Genomic DNA, 18,223 nt, shown 5'->3' on the forward strand with positions numbered 1-18,223 from the left:
GAAAGAGCTGCTGTGTGCTCATCAAAAGGGCTTTGTGCCTTTCTTCCCCTTTGGAAAAGAGGATATGCCGTTACCAAGGAAGAAAATTTGTACTTCACCAATGAACAAGTAGACCAAATCAGTGGAGCATCAGGCAGTGTTGCTCACTCTGCTTGAAGATTTTGTCATGAGTTTGAATTGCTACAGGTCTTTAATATCTTGCAGTTTTCATACTTCTTAATTACACTATGCTCCTAACTGATGGACAGTTTTGATCTATAAGCTGCTACGATTTAGAATGCTTTTGTTTCATTTTATTAAAAAAGCACAAGTTGATATTTTATCAGTTGTAGTTATTACAAGGCATGTCTGCTTTTTAAATGACGAAGTGCATGATGCAGGTGGAAGATTTGTAATCTCTGGGTATTTCCAGTCATTAGCAGTTGGATGGGGTGGGGGAGCGAGCAAGAGTCCTGAGTTTAACAGAGGAAACTACCTGTCTTTCTGAAGAACCTCAGTCTTGGGGCCTCTGAGCTCCACAGCTGACCCAAACAGCAAGTGATTCTGATTTGCTCATGGCTACAAATTACAGTAGCAGGAAAATGAAAGATTGAAGTGTGAAATTACGAAAATGGCCGAAGACCTGGCATTCCTTGCAAGGATTTTTGAAAAGTACAGACTAACAGCAAAAAAATCATTATTAGGGGAATGGATAAAACCAAAGATACATTGAATTAAGAGGGAATTAGAAATCATTAGCAACATTTGCTACTGAACTGTGGATCTGAGAACTGTCCTGGAGGAGCTTGACAACAAAGGGATCCCATAGAACAGGAGAAGGAATAGTCACAGGTTTCTGAGCTTAATTTAAGCTCTTCTGTTAATATGTTAAACAGAACATGTAATTTTTAAGCTTTCCTTCAGGTACATAGCTTGGGAGCAGTATGTCTTTGCTTTTTTGGAGAAGTGAAGTCCTAACAGTGGTTACATTTTAGAAGTAATCATGTTGGTAGCTATATTAGAAGTATTTAGGGAGGGGTCACTGGAAAGTGAGAAGAATCTAGTGACAGAAAAATTCCCAGTTTTTATGGGAGATAACTTGCTGATGCTAAAGACAGAGTATCCTGAATCTGCACCTTTCCAGTGGGAAGAAGGACTTTCAAAGGCATATTAAAATGACATTGCTTTGCTTAAATGAGTACAGCTTTGCTTAAATGAGTACAGCTTGGCTCAGTTCAGCATAGTGTAGCAGATTTTTGGAACAAAAGGGGGCAAGGACTGGGGAGTCCATGGTGATAATCCAGGCTACAAATATATTTATTGATGCAGAGGTAGAAGAGACAAGGGCTCAACAGAGCTGATAGGGAAGAGGGCACTCATCTTTGGTGGCTGATCTAATCTTAGGAGGGGGCAGTAAAAATTTTACTTGTGGAGGGCTGGGAAGAGGACTTTAGAGCCTGAGCTTCCCTAAGTCAGAGCTGCTTTGTCTGAATTTGCAGCAGCATCTTGGCCCAACGACTGAATGGCTGAGATGGGGCCACCAGATAAGGGTGGTAGGGAAGCTTCAGCTTCTATGGCTGCTTCAGCCAGTGAGGGAACCAAGCAGCACTCTGGCTGGGAGTGATGCAACATGGGGAAAAGGCTTATTTGGGGGGATGGTGTATTGTGGGGCAGGTTAAAGCCAACCACTCTTGACTGCTTCCATTGGGATGGTGTTGACAGCAGAGGAAGGAGGGATGCACATGCTGCCCAGACAAGGTCAAGCTGAGGCTCAAGTTCAGGCAAGCTCAGTGCGGGGCTGCTGCTTGCAGGGCCCCATCAAGAGAGGCACAGGGTGCCAGGAAGAAGACTGCTAGCAAGGCAGCAATGCAGGCAGGGGGCCCACCAGGTCTGAGGGCAGCCTCATTCCAGAAAAATAACTGCATTCCTCAAGGAATGGGGAGAGCAGGATCTATTTGGTAGTTGGGGGGGGAGGGAGGAATATGACCTATTTCCTAGCTAGAAGCTACCTGCAAAGGTAAATCACAGGTAGAGAAGGAGAGCAGCCTCCAAAGTGCACGCAGGGCAGAGCCCATGCAGTGGGAGGTTATGGGGGGTGGCACTCAGCCAGCTGTCTAGGCTAGGAACGTAGAGACAACCTCTGGGCCCCACAGGAACTATTACCCTGAGTCTAGGGTGGAGCCCCCAGGCTGAAGAACTTGGGTGAGTGTCAGCTGCCTTGCTGTAGAGGAGAGAGTGGTGCTTGGCAGGGTCTCAGCAGGTTGAGCTCTCCCACTGCTTGCAGCAGCAGTGGTGGAGGGAAGGATTGTTAAGAAGTGAGCAGCCATTGAAAGATTCAAAGGATGAAGTACAGGATGAGGTGCATGTATCCTTAGTTACTGTGGAAAGCCAGAAAAGCATACTGGAGGGATAGGAGAAGGGAAAAGGTACCTCATAGTGACAAGAGCAAGGAGGATTTGGCTTCCAGCTTTACCAGTTGGGTAGTAGTGTCTACATTCTACAGGTCCTTGCCAGCCCCTATTGCCTTGGGCCTTGTTAAAGCATTAAAATGTATCTGCTGCTGCCCCTGCCTGGGGAACAGTTGCAGGGCACTGGGGATGCACACATGGAGGTGTGGTGGAAATGGATTTATCATTGGAACCCACTGCCTCTTTCCTGCTCTGACCCTGGGCTACTGAAGGGTGATGGCTGCTCTCAGCAGGCATCGTGCTCTGGTTTCTTAACAAGTTGGAGCACCACTCTCAGTGGCACATCCCACCGTTTTTTCTGGTGGGAGGTTTGTTCAAGCCTGGTTTAGATGTGCGCTGTTGCCCAGGATATAGGGATTGACATGTGGTTTGGGACTGAAGCTGGTGAAAAGAGAGACCAAGCCAGAACAGGCACAGGAGAGAGAAATTTAAAGGTAGCAAAGCCCAGGCAATTGTTAATTGGGCTAATGACTAAACAAATGCTCCACAGCACTGACTCTAATCCATGGAGCTGAGATATACTTGAAAGAATCCCACCCAAAGCCAAGACATAAAACCCATTTAAGAGTCCATGGGGACATTGAAATGTGGTATGAAAGAGCTGGCTGTTGTGTATGTGTATAAATTGAAACCAGTGCAAGGCGCAGAAGGAGCAGCACGAGAGAAGTAGCGTAAGATGTGTCGAGTGACATGTGGCTGGGCCATAATTTGTATTAGCCTCTGGACACAGAGGAAGATGAATGGGAGTAAGGAATATTTTCCTTACTTTCCTCCTTTGTATTTTTGAGCACCAAAGCAGTGGGAAACTGAGTTGTCCTTTGAAGAAACTGGATGTTACTTGTGGCAGTAGTCGGGCATCTTTAGCTTCCAGTGCCATATGGAAAGTACAATATGCAGTTTATGTCCTGGCTGTTGCTGGAGTCTTAAATCTCTTCAGTTTTAGGATATGGAAAGTTCAGGGGTTTGAGGCTGGTTTTTTTTCCAATTCCTAGTTGGCTGTCCCACAGGCTGCCTGACTTGCACAGCAGTAACTTCAAGGACTGTTGCAGAGCCTGGAGAAGACTGAGGGGTGGGCAATGAGTGCAAACAGGGTTTGGTCACCTCCTGTCTGCAGGCAAATTTCAAATGGGTGCAAAAATGTGATCTATTTACTAAAAGATCTAATTTACTGGAAGATAAATGAGCCACTAGAAATAGCCTCACTTGGGCTGTGAAAAAAGCCAGGGCAAATAAGTAGCAGCCAGTCACAGTTGCCACAGAGTGTTTTGGGATTTTTTGGGGGTGTTTCAAAGAGGTTTTCTGAGGGTAAGTAGCACTGGGCAAAGTGTCCAGTGCAATGTGAGAAGAGCATCTGCTGCCATTTGGTTTCAGTAGTCCGAGGCTGCCTCGAAGGGCAAATATCTTTGTAGCTGAAGATCTGGAAATTTATTTCAGGATCTCAGAAGCTGGTGACAGGCTCAGGGCAGACTTACAGCTGCAAATTTATGTGCAGGATGTCATCTTGCTCGTGAGATGCCAGCGTTACCTCTGCTATCCTGGATTAAATGCTAATGATTCGGGGACATATTCATTGCAAGCAGGGCAGCTCTGCCAGCTCCTGTGTTGGGCGTCAGGAGGAAGCAGGAGCAATGGGGAGCTGGCTCCACTGGGCAGCAGAGAACAAATTATACTGGCCCTGCTTCTATCCCCCATGGTGTAAGAGCCTTTTAGTAGCACAACAGCAGTTTGCCCTGAATCCTGCCTGCACAAGGCAGGGCTGGCCCACATCCTCCAGGGCTACAGCAGCCCTGGGGAGGGTGATCAGCAAGAGCTGCTGGGTATGTTAGAGGGGGTTTAGGGCAGTTGTTCTTCATACTTGGCCTGGTCTTTTATCTGATTGTGCTTCCCAGGCTGATGCAACCTTGCAAGTGTTGTAAGAGCATGTGGGAAAGGTTGAATTTTTAGGTGGCAAAGAGATAATGGTTATGCTTAAGGAGGCAGAAGAACCTGGGCAGATCATCTTAGGGATGGTGATATGCAGTCATCAGATAAGGGGGCAGACACCTGATGCCTCACTGGCAGATTTAAAAATGAAAAAAACAACAACCAAACAAACAAAAACCAAACAGACAAACAAACCCTAAAACCAACAACAACAACAAAATGTTTCATTGATAGGCTGAGTATAATGTTACTGAGAAAGGATTGTATGGGCTCAGCCCAGTGGTGTCCCATGAGGGGCCATCCCAAGCACTCCAAGTTACAAGTTTTGCCACAAAATAGCTGCACTTTGGCCAAGAACCAGCCTATAGCAGATCATGGGCTGGTGGACATCTTAGGACAAAAAAGAACTTGGCTCCAAATAGAGTAGGTTTCCTTCATCATTATCCATCACAGCATTCAAATGCAACACGGGATTTTGGTATTCTTAAGCATGGATGAGGGAAATTGTTGCGTCTGAGTGCACTGAACCATGTTTGTAATCATGTGATTAGAAGAAATGTTCCAGCCTGACATTTAAATTACACTTAAATTCAGCATCTTCTAGCTTTTATGTGTGCCCCCCAGTCAGGAGTTCTACAGGGTTATGTCTGGGACATACACAGCAGAAGACATTTCCAAAAAAGAAAATTGAAAATAACAGGATTAAAAAAATAATAATAATAAAATATATCACTGTTTTTATGGTAGGTATCTTAGAGGTGCATATATAAAATTTGTTAAAGGTAGGAAACCAAGAAGAGGGCAGGGGAAAATTATTTGAAAGAGTGCTCAGTGATCCTCCCTCAGTTCTGCTTAATAGAGAAACAGTATGTATGTTGGTAGTTGATGACAGCTTTTAAAGTTGCTTCTTCAGCAGTTGCCAAGTAAAAAGTAAAGGTGTGGGATGAGATTTCCAGCACCAAACAAAGTAAGAGTTGGCAATTATCCTAAGTACTTCAGTTCCTGATTTTCAAAATTGATGCAAAATGCTGTTTATGGAGCTTGGAGCCTTTAGCAATTATTGCTGCATTATGAAGAATACTGTGGATAATGCTGTCTGTGGCTTATTTACACAATTACAAGATGGGAGAACATAAGACAGCACATGAATGAAGTGCTGCTCTGTTTGAATAGGTGTTTGATTGCCCCGTGTGTGCCAGGAGCTGGCTATTTCAGGGCTATCTGGTGTTTCTCCAGCCTGACAGTCCCTCTGGCCCCTGCTGGGTAAGAGCCTGAGGGCAGCCAGCACAACCCACAGCTTCCTTCCTTCCAGGCTGTAGCCACAAGCTGTTTTGGGTGTGATGCTATACAATACTAAACTGTACATTAATGCAAAGACTGTGCTAGAAAAACCTATCTGGTCGTCAGCAAGGAAAAGTTCCCAACGCTTGAGCTCCAGGGAAGGCTGATCTCCTCCCTACCACCCACCTCCTCCTTCTCAGCAGTTCACCCTGGGGGTGCTGGGAGCAGGGGCACAGCCACCATGGAGGTGCTGGCTGCTGAAGGAGGCTGCTGGGGCATCTTGGCACTTTCTTGCCTCACTGCTCTCCACTGGGTGGGTAGATGGGTGCTGCCAGGCAAACAGGAAAGGTGGAGACCCATGAGGGAAAACATCAAGTTCTGCTGCGAAAGGGTCTTGGGGAAAGGATAAGGTTTGTGATGGTTGATTTTGGCACCTGGAAAGAGGATTAAAGGGGAGGGAGCATCTTGCTTCACTGTTCCCTTTCCTCCCTGCCAGTAATTGCCCACATTTAGCATTTCTGCCTTCAGAGCAAACCCCCAGGGAGAACAGACACAAGAGGTGGTGGGTACAGGGCAGCAGTGGGTGTATGAGTTAAGAAAATGGGTTTTTCTGTGGCTGGGAAGAAGCGAAGTGCATGTCTTCTCATTTTTCAGAAGCTGGGTGGTATGTCTGCTTTCAAAAACTTTAAAACACAGACAAAAAACAAGCCTTACACGGAGAGGGAGAGCTGCTCACTGCTCTGTGTCTTTTTTTATACCTCCTTCCTCCTCCAGTTCCTTTGGCAAGCTATTGAACTGCTACAGAAGAAACTCTCTTTCTCTCTGTTCTGGCAAATCTCTTCACTTCTTGAATGTCTTATATGCTTTATGTGCTCATTTTGGTGCTTTTTATTGGTTGTGCTCATCTCTCCTCCTCAAAATACATGTCACCTTTTCTTCAGATTTATCTCTATGCTGTCACTGCCAAGCATCATTAGCATAGCCTTTCTATGCTTTGATACACTCCTTGTGTCTCAGCCACACTTATCACCTTCTCTCAGTGCGTTTAATGCCCAAAGGGGAGCAAGAATTCGGGTTTGGGGAGCAGGTTGGCATTAGGAGAACCTTCCAGGCCAGAGGATATGAGAAAGCGATTAGCTCAATAGTATACATAGTACAGTATCTGTGTGTGTGCCTGTCACTGACAATGGCAAATTGACCTGGATACAAGAAAAATAGTTATTTTTATAAAAAGTATTTATTTGTCTTGTTGCAAAGTGATTAATTTGCTTGGGCTGTCTGAGAAATCATTAAGTGTCTTGAAGTTTTAAAAACTGTGAAGGCTTAATGTTCCTCCTTCACTCCTCCACCCTAGTTCCCACTGCTGAAATGCTGTTTTAAATGTTGCTTTAACTTGAATTATTCTGTGATTCTTTATTTGGTTTTCTTGTGTCTGCCTCTTGCCAAGCTAAAATGCTCTGATTAGGGTCATTGTTTCCATGTTCCCTTCCCTTACTTCATCCTTTACTACCCATCAAGTGATTGACATGAAAATCTGTATGCTTCATCCTCACTTCTTCAGCCAGAGCTGTATGGTCTTTGCCCACACATGGTCACATATGTATTTTCCCCTCTCTGCTGCAGGCTGCACATCTTCCCCATGGGAAGCTGCTGCCTGCCCATGCCAGGCTGGGCTTTGTTCTCCCTTGTACCACACTCTCTTGCCTGGGACCCCTCCCCACTTCAGAGAGTGACTCGGTCCTCTAGCTCATCATTTCTGGGTGCTTCTGACCTCCTTTGTTGTGTTTCAGCTTGGTTTTAGGTGGCTTAATGTGGCAAATCTTTGAATCTAATTGTGTGCAGTTGATGTGACATCAGAGACATTGAGCTCAGCAGGCAGTAGCATCTCCTGTTTCCAGGGGGCTTGGGAATGAGCCTTGGGACAGGAGCTTTGCTAGAGGGAAACATTTTTTTAAGGCATTTTCCCCTGCGGTCTGCAGTGGTTATCAGGTCAGCAGGGAAAGGGAATTGTGATCCAATTAATAGGAAACGGACGAGGAAGAGGTGCATTTGCATTTTTTGCAGTGAAACCTCCTTCACACTTTCTGCCTCCTGTAAATATTTGCTATATCTGCTTGGATGGCAAGTTCCTCTGAGCAGAGTTTATCTCCTCTGGCTTGGGGCAGCACTGGCAGAAGCACAGCATCTTGTGCACTGGGTCCTCTGCCCTTCCATGCTCCCTAAATTAAGTTGGAATTGGAGAACCCAGCAGTTTGGGTGATAACAACCTTTCTCTAATTCTTCTCTTTATAATCACCTTTGATCCCTTCTGGCACATACCCAGAGGAAGTCTTTCCCCTGGTGTGGCAGGGAAAGTTGCCTAGCTGTGGCAACTTCTAGGAAATAGTTTCTCTTCCCTCTTCTAAGCTGCCAAAGCAGCCCAGGCCTGGGCAATGCCTGGGCAGAGCAACTCTGCAGCTGGGTCCCTGGGGTGAGCAGTGACCTGGCAGCTGGGGCTGGTGGCAGTAGGAACATCCCCTGGGAGCAAATAGGGTGATGGCTACACTTCATCTTGGGGTGGGGAAAGGTGTCTTCCTCCTGAGCTGCTTGCCACCAGACAGAGCCAGGGGACCACCACTGGGTTCTCACCAAAATCCTCTTTCATTTCAGTTTGGAAAGCAAAAAGCTCTGTTTCTGGAATGAGTGATTGCCCCTTAGTAATGCAGCTGGGGTCTGTGGTCCTTCTGGAAAAATTGCTTCACCTCAGCAAACGTAAGGGAGCGATGGTTAGAAGAAAAAGCAGCCTTACAGCACAGACTATGCTGGTTTGGGTAAGAAAGACATCAAGAAAGCATAATCATGGTAGTTAACCTCTCAAAAAAACAAGGACACAGAGATGGGAGGACGGAGGTTTCTGAGCTACCAGGTTTCACCTGGGAGGACAGCAAGTTCTCTGAGCCCAAGGTTTTCAAACCCTAAAAAGCAAACGAACATGAGATCGACTCTCTTTTGGAGTATTTTAAATATATCAGAAGAGAGAAATTTGTATTAATGCATGTATATCCTCTGAAAGCTGTTTCAGATGTTGAAATAAAATGTTTCTTGAGGCTCCCTGCCCTCTAAAATTAAACTGGATTCATTTTTGCCTGATGACTTGCTTTTGATTATGGCAATGGTTCATTCTGAATGAACATTTCCAGGCGTGCAAAGCAGCTAGGCTGGTAAATTCATGTTTTAATAGATCTTAAAACTCCCATGTGCCTTCACACAGTGCACTCTCACTCCCACTCATAATACTGATGTTAAGATGGTTTCTGTGGATCAGGACAATCTTATTTCCTTCAAGTTGTTTTGGATTTATTTTTTTTTCTCCAAAAGGAGATATCAGTGGAAAATTAGGGTGTTTCCTTGAGAAGACAGTGAGTCACTAGTAGCTATGTTGCAATAGCTTTCTTCATAAATATTGTTAGGTTCCTCACATCTTAAGTTTTGTAGACGTCGCAAAGCTAAAGACTCCTTTTCTACCAAGGAAGATGTTTCCTTGGTCATCGGAAGTGGACGCCCAACCACAGGCTGGGATGTCATCCTGGAAGCCCCAACCCTCCTTCCCGTATGTTCCTATGAACTTTGAACTTCACTTTGGCTACCACAGTGGCCAAAGCTCTGGTGCTGTGTTCAGGGAGGACTGTAAGAAGCAAGACAGAGGGATCCTCCTCCCGCCAGGCTACAATCCCTGACATGGGGATTTCATTTGCAGTTACTGCTCTTCAGGCTTACACCACCTTGCAAGGCTGACCTCTCCCCTGGGAAAATCCTCCCACGCCAGCTTCTGTCTGGTTATCCCATTTTCCTCTGCACTGTGCTGAAAACCCCACTATTTCCAGAATCCCTGGACAGGCTGAGCTCCCTGGAGCCCCTTCCCAAACCCCTGCCCTGTTCCTGTTTTTTTCCTCAGGGTGTCTGCCTTGAACAGGGTCACACCCACCCTGTATGTCCCCTGCCTTGGCAGCAAATAACTGAGCAGAATTCCTCACTTGCACCCGCTGGGTAGTGTTGCCATCAGATCTGTTACTGCCAGCTTTCCCACAAAGCAACAGCAAAATCTTAGGTGAGGCACATGGCTCTGCCCCCTGACCCCTGCCTACAGGCTCCTGTGCTGGTTTGGTAGCCGGGAATTTTTGGTAGCAGAGGAAGGGCCCCAGGGGTGGCTCTGGTAAGAAGCTGAGAAGCTGCCTCTGCTCCAAACCCAGCCAAGAGCCATTAGAGGGACAACAGATGCAACTCTGCAGTAACATATGAAAGAACTGAGGTAACAACCTGAGCAGAGGAGCACTTGGAGGAGAAGAGCAGTGCCGGGGAAGGAGTGTGGTGCTGGTGATTGGTGAGGAGAAGGGGAAGAAGGTGCCCAAACAGAAGTTTCCCTGCAGCCCATGGCGAGATGGCAGCTGTGCCCCTGCACTCATGGAGGAACGTGGTGGGACATTCTCTGAAGGCACCAGGAGGGGTGAACTTGGCCAGGGGACTTGGATTCTGTGGCACGAGGTTTGGCTGCCAGTGGACTCTGATTGCTCAGCTGTGGAAGCCCCCGGGCCAGGGGAGGTGGCTGTTCCCGAAGCCCCCGTGACTCTGTGGGAAGCCCAGGCTGGAGCAGCTCCGGACCTCGTGGGAAGGACTCAGGAAGGAGAGGTTCCTGGAGGACTCTCTGCCATGGGAGGGACCCCGTGGGGAAGCAGGGCAGGACTGTAAGGAATCCTTCTTCCTGAGGAGGCAGGAGCAGCAGGAACCCCCAGCCTGTGAAGTGACTCCAAACCCCATCCCCTGTCCCCCTGTGCTGCTGGGGGGAAGGAGGGAGAGAAACCGGGAACCAAGGGATTGGGGCCCGGGAAGAAGGGAGGGGTGGGGTAACATCTTCAAGCCCTGCTCTGGGTGTGTCTGTGTCCTGGGGGTGTGTGATTCGTGTGAAATTAGATTATTATTTTTTCCCCAAGTTGAGTCTGTTCTGCCTGGGACCTTAATCAGTGAAGAGCCCTCCTTGGCCTTTGTCTTCACCCATGAGCTTCTAGTTGGGCTTTGTCCTCCCCATCCCAGTGTGTGTGGGCAGGGGAGTCGAGTGAGCAGCCACAGGGCTGTTTCTTTGTTGTGTTAGGCCCAAAATCCCACAACAGCTCCTTACCCTGACAGATGGGAACACTGGGGTGGGTTTTACCTGGTTTGCTCTCAACATACTTATGCTATTATTTCTATTTCTTCAAGGCACCTCCTGTGAATATTGCAAGATACAGATTCTTTCCTTGGGCCTCCCTGCACTGAGATTGCCTTCTGGCCACAGCAGCCCTTCTGGCAGGCTTTCTGCTTCTAATGTGTTTGAGAGAGGGTTTATTGTTGGTCTCCATGCAGTCAGCAAGTAGGTCCTCGGATTTCTCTTCTGCCTTATTGTAGCTTCGCATCTAATTTGCCTAATTTCTGCGTTTGATTTCTACTTTTTGAAGGGTGTCTGTTTGCTTTGAATTTCTCCCTTGTGCTGCTGTTTAGCCACCTGGGGTGTCTGTGTATTTATTTTTTTATTTATTGTCAGTACACATTTACTCTACACTTCTAATGTGGTGTCTTTAAAGGGATCCCACTGTTGCAGGGCTCTTCAAGAAAACACTTGGGCAGACATCACAGTAGATCAAGCTTTCCTGTTGGGCTCCATATATGGCTAAAAAAGTTAAGTCATGAAGCAGCTCACAGCTGTTCTTACAATCTGCAGACATGGCCCCCACAAGCCTACCTCTGGATGGTTTGCCACGTAGATCCTGCCATCCTGGTCCAGAAGCAGGAGGTCATTTAGGGGGCTGCATACAGGAAAGCTGGGGAGGGACTTTTTATAAGCAGTGATAGGATGAGGGGAAATGGCTTTTAACTGGAAGAGGGTAGGTAGATTTAGGTTAGACATTATGAATAAATTCTTTATTGTGAGGATGGATGCACCCTCCCTGGCAGTGTTCAAGGCCAGGTTGGATGGGGCTTGGAGTAACCTGGTCTGGTGGGAGGTGTCCTTGCCTGTGCAGCAGGGTTGGAACTAGATGATCTTTAAGGTGCCTTCCAACCCAAACCATTCTATGATTCTGTGATGTAGGGTCTTTGTTCCCAACAGCTCCAGAAGGAGCTGGCCAGTGGCTCAGGTCAGGAATAGTTGTGCTCACAGATTTGTGTCTTGGTTGTTTGCATGTCTTCTGGCTTTCTATACTTTCTCCTTGATTTGCCAGTGCTGAGGGATTAGACTTTTCTTTAGGTAATTTGTTGTGTTGTTTTTTTTCAAGGAACCTCAAGGTTGTGTTCATGTCCTCCATTCAGAAGCTACTCTTTTCTGTTTCCTTTCCCCAGTAACTTTCTATTGCTGTATATACAATCCGTCAGTCATGCAAAAGCTCTATTTTTAGAAAGCTGTTTGGCTCCTACCTAGGGGCATGCAACAGTAAAGTTCAGCACTGCTTGGGCAGCCCTGCCCTCCCCTCCCTACAGCCAGACATTCCCTCTTGTTAGGTGAAATACTGGGTCAGTCAGTAACCCCAACACCACCGTTTGAAAAAAAAAAAAAAAAAGCCAAACAGCTTCACTTTGGAGACCCTTTCTCAAAGCACAGAGACAAAGCAAATCAATAGCTGTTTGTTAGATTTTCTTGTCATTTTTGCTCACAGAATTCAACAAAAGTGCTTCCTACATGGCTTTTTCCTTTCACACTCTTGTAGACATAAAGAGAAACCTGTCACCTTTTGTCCCTAGACAATGTGAGCATTAGATGGAAAGCCCCTGAGTGCTGGGCGTGACCCCTGGCCATGGTCACCAGGCAGCTGTTGTGGCCATTGGTGCCTGGGAAGTTTAATCCCATGCATCCTTCATGTGGCAAAGGTGGCCCATGGGATCCCCCTTTCTGGTGGAAGGGGACAGGCCGAGCAAGCAGCACCATGAGTGGAAACAGGAAAGAATAAATAATTAGTTTCCTGGAATCAGGACAACTGTTCCTATCACTTGCCCACCTCCTGAAGGAATGTCAGTTTTCAAACACCAGTGGTGATGCAGTGACTCCCTTCCAGGATGTCTGAAGATGTGGTGAGTGCCCTGACTGGGAAAACAGATGTTTAATCCCAGCACTTCCCCCAGGCAGCATAATTCTTCCAGCACCTTTGTCCTTCTATCCGTCAGCAGGACCTGAACTGTACACAAATCCATGCTTTGTTTTGCTAGTAGAAAGAGTGCAAACATATAAGGGCATTTTCTTTTCTCCATCTCCAGCTTGAGGTGGTAGGGGAAAAAATGAGTAAATGTTTACAGCTGTTTCAGCCAGAGCAGAGTGAAAACCCAAAGGTGAACATTTAATGTTAGACCAGATTATCTTTGAGGTCCCTTCCAACCTGGCATTGTATGATTCCATGATTCTGCCATTCTCTTTTGCTTATCCTGTTCCAAGAATACAAACAGAGGGAGGTTTTCATCCCTGTGAAAAGGCCCTGATCATTCCTAGTGACTTGATTATTTTTTCAGAGAAAGAAAAAACCCTACTATTTTAAGACATCACTAGCGGAATGAATTTTACAAACCTTTATCCAACTGAATGTGTAAATTTTTGATAGGAAAAAAAATATACAGCATGACTGACAAGGTCCTTTTAGAACACATAATGCACTGAACCATACCTGACACTTCTGTGGGTGTTAGTCTAAAAAGCTATCATCTTTACATGCAATGTAGCAAATGAACTGTGTAAGGCAAGGGTTGTAGCTGTATGCATCCTTGCTGAGAATTACTATAGGATGATAAAACCTGACAAACTTGTTCTTTTTAAACTCCATGTCCCCAGGAGAGAGACTGGTGTATTTTTATTCTTCAAACACATGAAAAGTTTGCCTTCAGACTAACCTATGCCCTTTATACTCTGTGGTGCAAGCAAGAGAGCTTGGTCTTAAAAAACCCCACTAATCCCAAGCAGCTGATCCTTGAAGGATCAAGAGGTGAAGGGCTTGGAGTTCTAGAGGTGCTACATGAGGAGCCAGTAGAGGTGAAGGATGACCTTTGAGTGCTCGCAGGAGCTCATCGTTCTTTTCCCATTGAGCAAACATTTGCCTGCTCATCCCACTCAAAAGCTAGGAGAGGGCTGTGGGCTGTGTAGCTAAACCCATCACAGCCTGCTGATAGAGACATGTGAGAAACTCAGTGGTGGGATTTTGATGGCCTTTAGGGAAGGAGCGAGGTATGGCAGCAGCAGCAGGGGCTACTTCATAGTGCAGGCAGCATGCATTAGCTCCAAGCGGAGACCTCATTGCTGCAGAAGAATAAAAATGGAAAATGCTGCAAGTAAAACTATGCCAGAAACACAGGGTTATTTTTTGAATGAGAAGATTAGCTTATTGCTGCTGCCCCTTTCCTTCTGGTGGTCAGTGCACAAATGGCTAATTCCACCATTTTATCCTCTGGATTCAGCCACCAGAGAGCCACCTCTAACCTCTCCTCTTTTAGGACATCTTGCCTCCATGTGAGATGTGTAGACTGCAGCTTTAAGGGCTGATAACTCATCTAACATGATAAAGATAACTGAGACAAAGAGGACCAGCCACCCCTTGTATGGGGAAGGATCTCTGGGAGTCTCAGGGCAGCCTCCTGCCCAGCACAGTGACATCTGCACCATCTAGCTTTAGGTGTTCCAGTGCTGGAGACCCTGCAACTCCTCTATCTGTTTCCATGCTATTCCTACCTACTGCCACATAAGCTCACATGCAGAACGTCTTATCACCATCCTTTAACTGCTTTTTAAAAAGAATTATTTGAAGGTCTTTGTCAGCTGTCCTTCCCTACCTTTCTATCTGTTGTCGCTCTTCACTTTTTCTGGACCTCTGGGTCATCCTTATCCTTCTTCAGGGGTCTCTTTTTAGTTGTTCAAGTCTTCCTACAGGAGTAGTGCTAAAACACCCACCAACACTCTCTGGTTGGGACTGTCCCTATGCAGAGGAAAGCAGATGATTCTGGCCATTTTCTCTAATCCATAAGAAAGGAACTGCGTAGATCTCTCCTAATCCCCCAGTAGCCATTAGATTTTCATTTAATTTTCCTTTCCCTGAAATTCATGTTTGTTTGTTTTTAATTTCAGAATGGCTACCAAGCTCCTTTCAGCACTGAATTAGAGAAACAGAGGATGCAGAAGCAACTAGACTCACCTATTAATCCAATTAATGTGTCTTGGTGGAGCCATTCAGAATACCGTGGTGCTGGCTGTGGTGATTTCATAACAATTCATGACATTCAACATTTTTGTTAAAGCTCTGCTTTCCAGATTAATGTGATAATGGGAAAAGCTGAGGTTTTATTAAGGAAGAATTAGTGATAAAATATCTAGAGCACCTGGCTGCAGAGACTGATTGGCAAATGGTACCCAAGTGCATCCTAAAGTCTCAGCAAACCAGAAGGCAAATAAAAAGTACTTGCAAACAACTGTTGTTGGCTGAGCTTGCTGGAAAGACACTTGTGTGGTGTGCTTATCTGGCTGCTCCAATGAACAGGAGCTGTTGAGTGCTGATACTAAGTTCTCCAAAATGACCTGAAGTTTTCCAGCATGCTAGCATTTCCCCCTTTGTGGGAAACCGGGAGCAGCGGCGGTGCAAAGTATGGCAAGAAATTATCACCCACAAAAGCTACAGAGTGGGAAGCCTGGACTTCAAACTCCGTCCCCAGACGGATTGTATTGAAACTGCCCCCTGCTGGAAAGTTTTGGGGGTGCTCTGCATGTTACCAGACGCTTTGACTTCAAACACCTGCATAGTTTTTCCAAGGCATCTACAGCACATCCCTTCCCCTTTGGATATGCAGCATCCTGGCCAAGGGCACTAGTCAGAAGGTGCTGGGTGGTGTCTGAAGGGCCCAGATTCAAGAGGCACAGATGTACCTGTGATATTTGGGAGCACAAGGTCACCTCAGAGGCTCTGTCGTGGTGTTTCCTCCACCCATCAGCCATGTCTGAGTAAGAGGATGGCAGAATGAAGATGGGGGTGCAGAGTGAATAAGCACTGGGTATATTGCTCATGGAAAGGAACCGGATTCCACTTTCCAGATGAGGACCTGTTTCAGCCAACACTGCCAGGGTGATCCTTCTTCACTGGGAGGAGCGTGTGAAAAATGCAATTTCATTCCCAAGGGGCTGTTTGGGGCAGGGAGCAGCAATGTCAGCACCATGGACACATGTGACGGCGCTGGCTGAAGATGAGATGTAGAGGAGCAGTGAACTATGCTGGGTGAAACTGGGACTGTCACTTGCTATGGGCTGCCTGCACCACAGCCCTCATCTCCTGAGAAATGACTGTTAAATGACTGCTAGACAAAATATGACAGAAAATGCAGTTTTACCTCTAAATGTGAAAATTTTAAAAACTCTGCAAGATATGGGGCACTTAAGAGAGATCAGGATAAACAGCTGGACATAAAGGCAGCTGCAAACGACCCACAAATAAAAGGAGCAGTGAGGCTGACTGTGAGACTGGTAGAAGACTTCTCCTGCCACCCTTGTCCTGCTGCATAAATGGTGTAAGTTGTTAGCAGAAAGTTTTCAAAGGCTCACACAACACCACCATCACAATTATCTCAAACATGGAGAGGAAAAAATTGCTCAAGAGTTCTTTTGGGAAGGATTAGTTTAAAATAATTGCCATTTATAAATTAATTTCACATCCTTTTGGAGCTTAGCCTACTAGCATTTCAAGGCTTGACTGGAGCTGGCAGACAGGGTGGGCACCAATTCCAGGGCTTGACTGCCAAGAAAAAGGAAAATATTAAGAGAAAAAATTGGCAATAGTGAGAAAGGCCAGGGAAATATAGGGAAATGAAATTTAGTTTAGGAAAATTATTGTTCTCTGAGCCATGGGCTGATTTTATGCCTGGCAGATTAGTCACAGTCTTACATGAGCCTGGCTTTTGCAACCCATGTCTGAAGAGAAACTGGTGGTGAACACAGCTCCCAACACTTTAATAATTTTAAAATCCCTGATTATACTATTTTAATCACAGGGTTTTTTTTTTAGTTAAATTCATACCTATGTCTATTGAAAGAAATGGGGAGACTATTCTCAGCTTTAACAACTTTGAAGCAAGCTGTGTAAAAATAGATGCCACACGCCTCAAGACGGCTTCAATCTTGCCAACTGAGTCCAAGCAGCAAAGTAAGACCACAGCTCTTTTTGTTTCTTACACCCAACATTTTAGGTTTGTGAGTTATTGGAGCCCAGCTGAAGCCTCTGTGACACCTCTGAGTCCTTTTGCCCAGTACTGGACTAGACTGGAGAGATCTGGGCTTCTTCTCTGAGGTGCTGAGCATCCGCATCTCGGTTTCTCTGGGTTGTTTTGATGGCAAAAAATGCTCTGCTGCCCAGGAGATATTTTGCACAGAGCTGTGGAGTAGATGAATGGCTTATTTCCAAAAGGAAAATGTGCAAGGGGAAAAGAAAAATGCCTGGGACACAGGAGGGAGCAGTGTGGAGCCCTGTTGCAGGAGCTGCTCCTCCTTTAAATGCAAGTCAAGATACTGCTAAATCAGAGAGCACTAAATCAGAGGCCAGACTGAGTCACTGGGCATCTGCGAACCCATCTCTGCAGACCCATGGGTGCCAATCATCTCTGCTGGGGCATGGGTGGACCAGGCCAGAGGGGAGATTTCAATGAGATATTAGGAAGAAATTCTTCACCGTGAAATTGGTGAAACACTGGAACAGGTTGCCCAGGGAGTTTGTGGCTGCCCCCTCCTTGGAAGAGATCAAGGCCAGGCTGGATGGAAGTTTGAGCAACCTGGTCTAGTGGGCAGTCTTCCGGTGGAACTAGATGATCTTTAAGGTCCCTTCCAACACAAACAATTCTATAATTCTCTGATTCACCTTAGTGCTTTTTGGGCATTTTGCAGAGTGCAGTTTTAGTTATGTCTACATGAAGAAGGCTGCCCCCCAGCCCTGAATGGACACCAGCATCCGGCAGCCCAGGGTGGGCAGCACCTTACTGCTGGCCCTGGCAAGAGTGGTGGTGAAGCAGCAGCTCCTCCAGCCCCACACAAGGCAGCCAGCATCTCACACTGTGTGTGGGTACTTGCTGGAGGGCAACGGGCCCAGGGATAACACCCAGCTATCAGGTAAAATCACAGACCAAGGATTGGACACAGATTCCAGAAAAACTGTTGAAAACAGATTGCTAGTCAGCCTTATGGATCTTAGTGAAGAACATGTTTTTCTTACTGGAAGAGAGCCATGATGTAGAAATAGACTGAAAGCAAGAAAGAGGGCTGCAGCCACGGCTTAGGCTGTATATTTAAACATTTTTGCTGTCAGGCCATCTGGGCCTGGAGCTAAATTTACCTACAAATTTTTTTCACTGTTTTTGCTTCTTGAGAGGTGAAAGGTGCACTTGATACTTTATGCCATGAGGACAGGCAAAATGAATGTCCTGGGTCATATTTTCCCAGTGTCATTCCTGTTTGTGGTTTTGGATGCCTAATCTTTCTGCTACATTTGCCTTGAACCCCAGGTCATGTGCTCTGCATTCATAGAGCCCCTCCACAGCCAATAGAATATCTTGACTTGCAT

Source organism: Chaetura pelagica, unplaced genomic scaffold (genome assembly GCF_000747805.2).
Source record: "Chaetura pelagica isolate M959 unplaced genomic scaffold, ChaPel_1.0 scaffold360, whole genome shotgun sequence".
NCBI lineage: Eukaryota > Metazoa > Chordata > Aves > Apodiformes > Apodidae > Chaetura > Chaetura pelagica.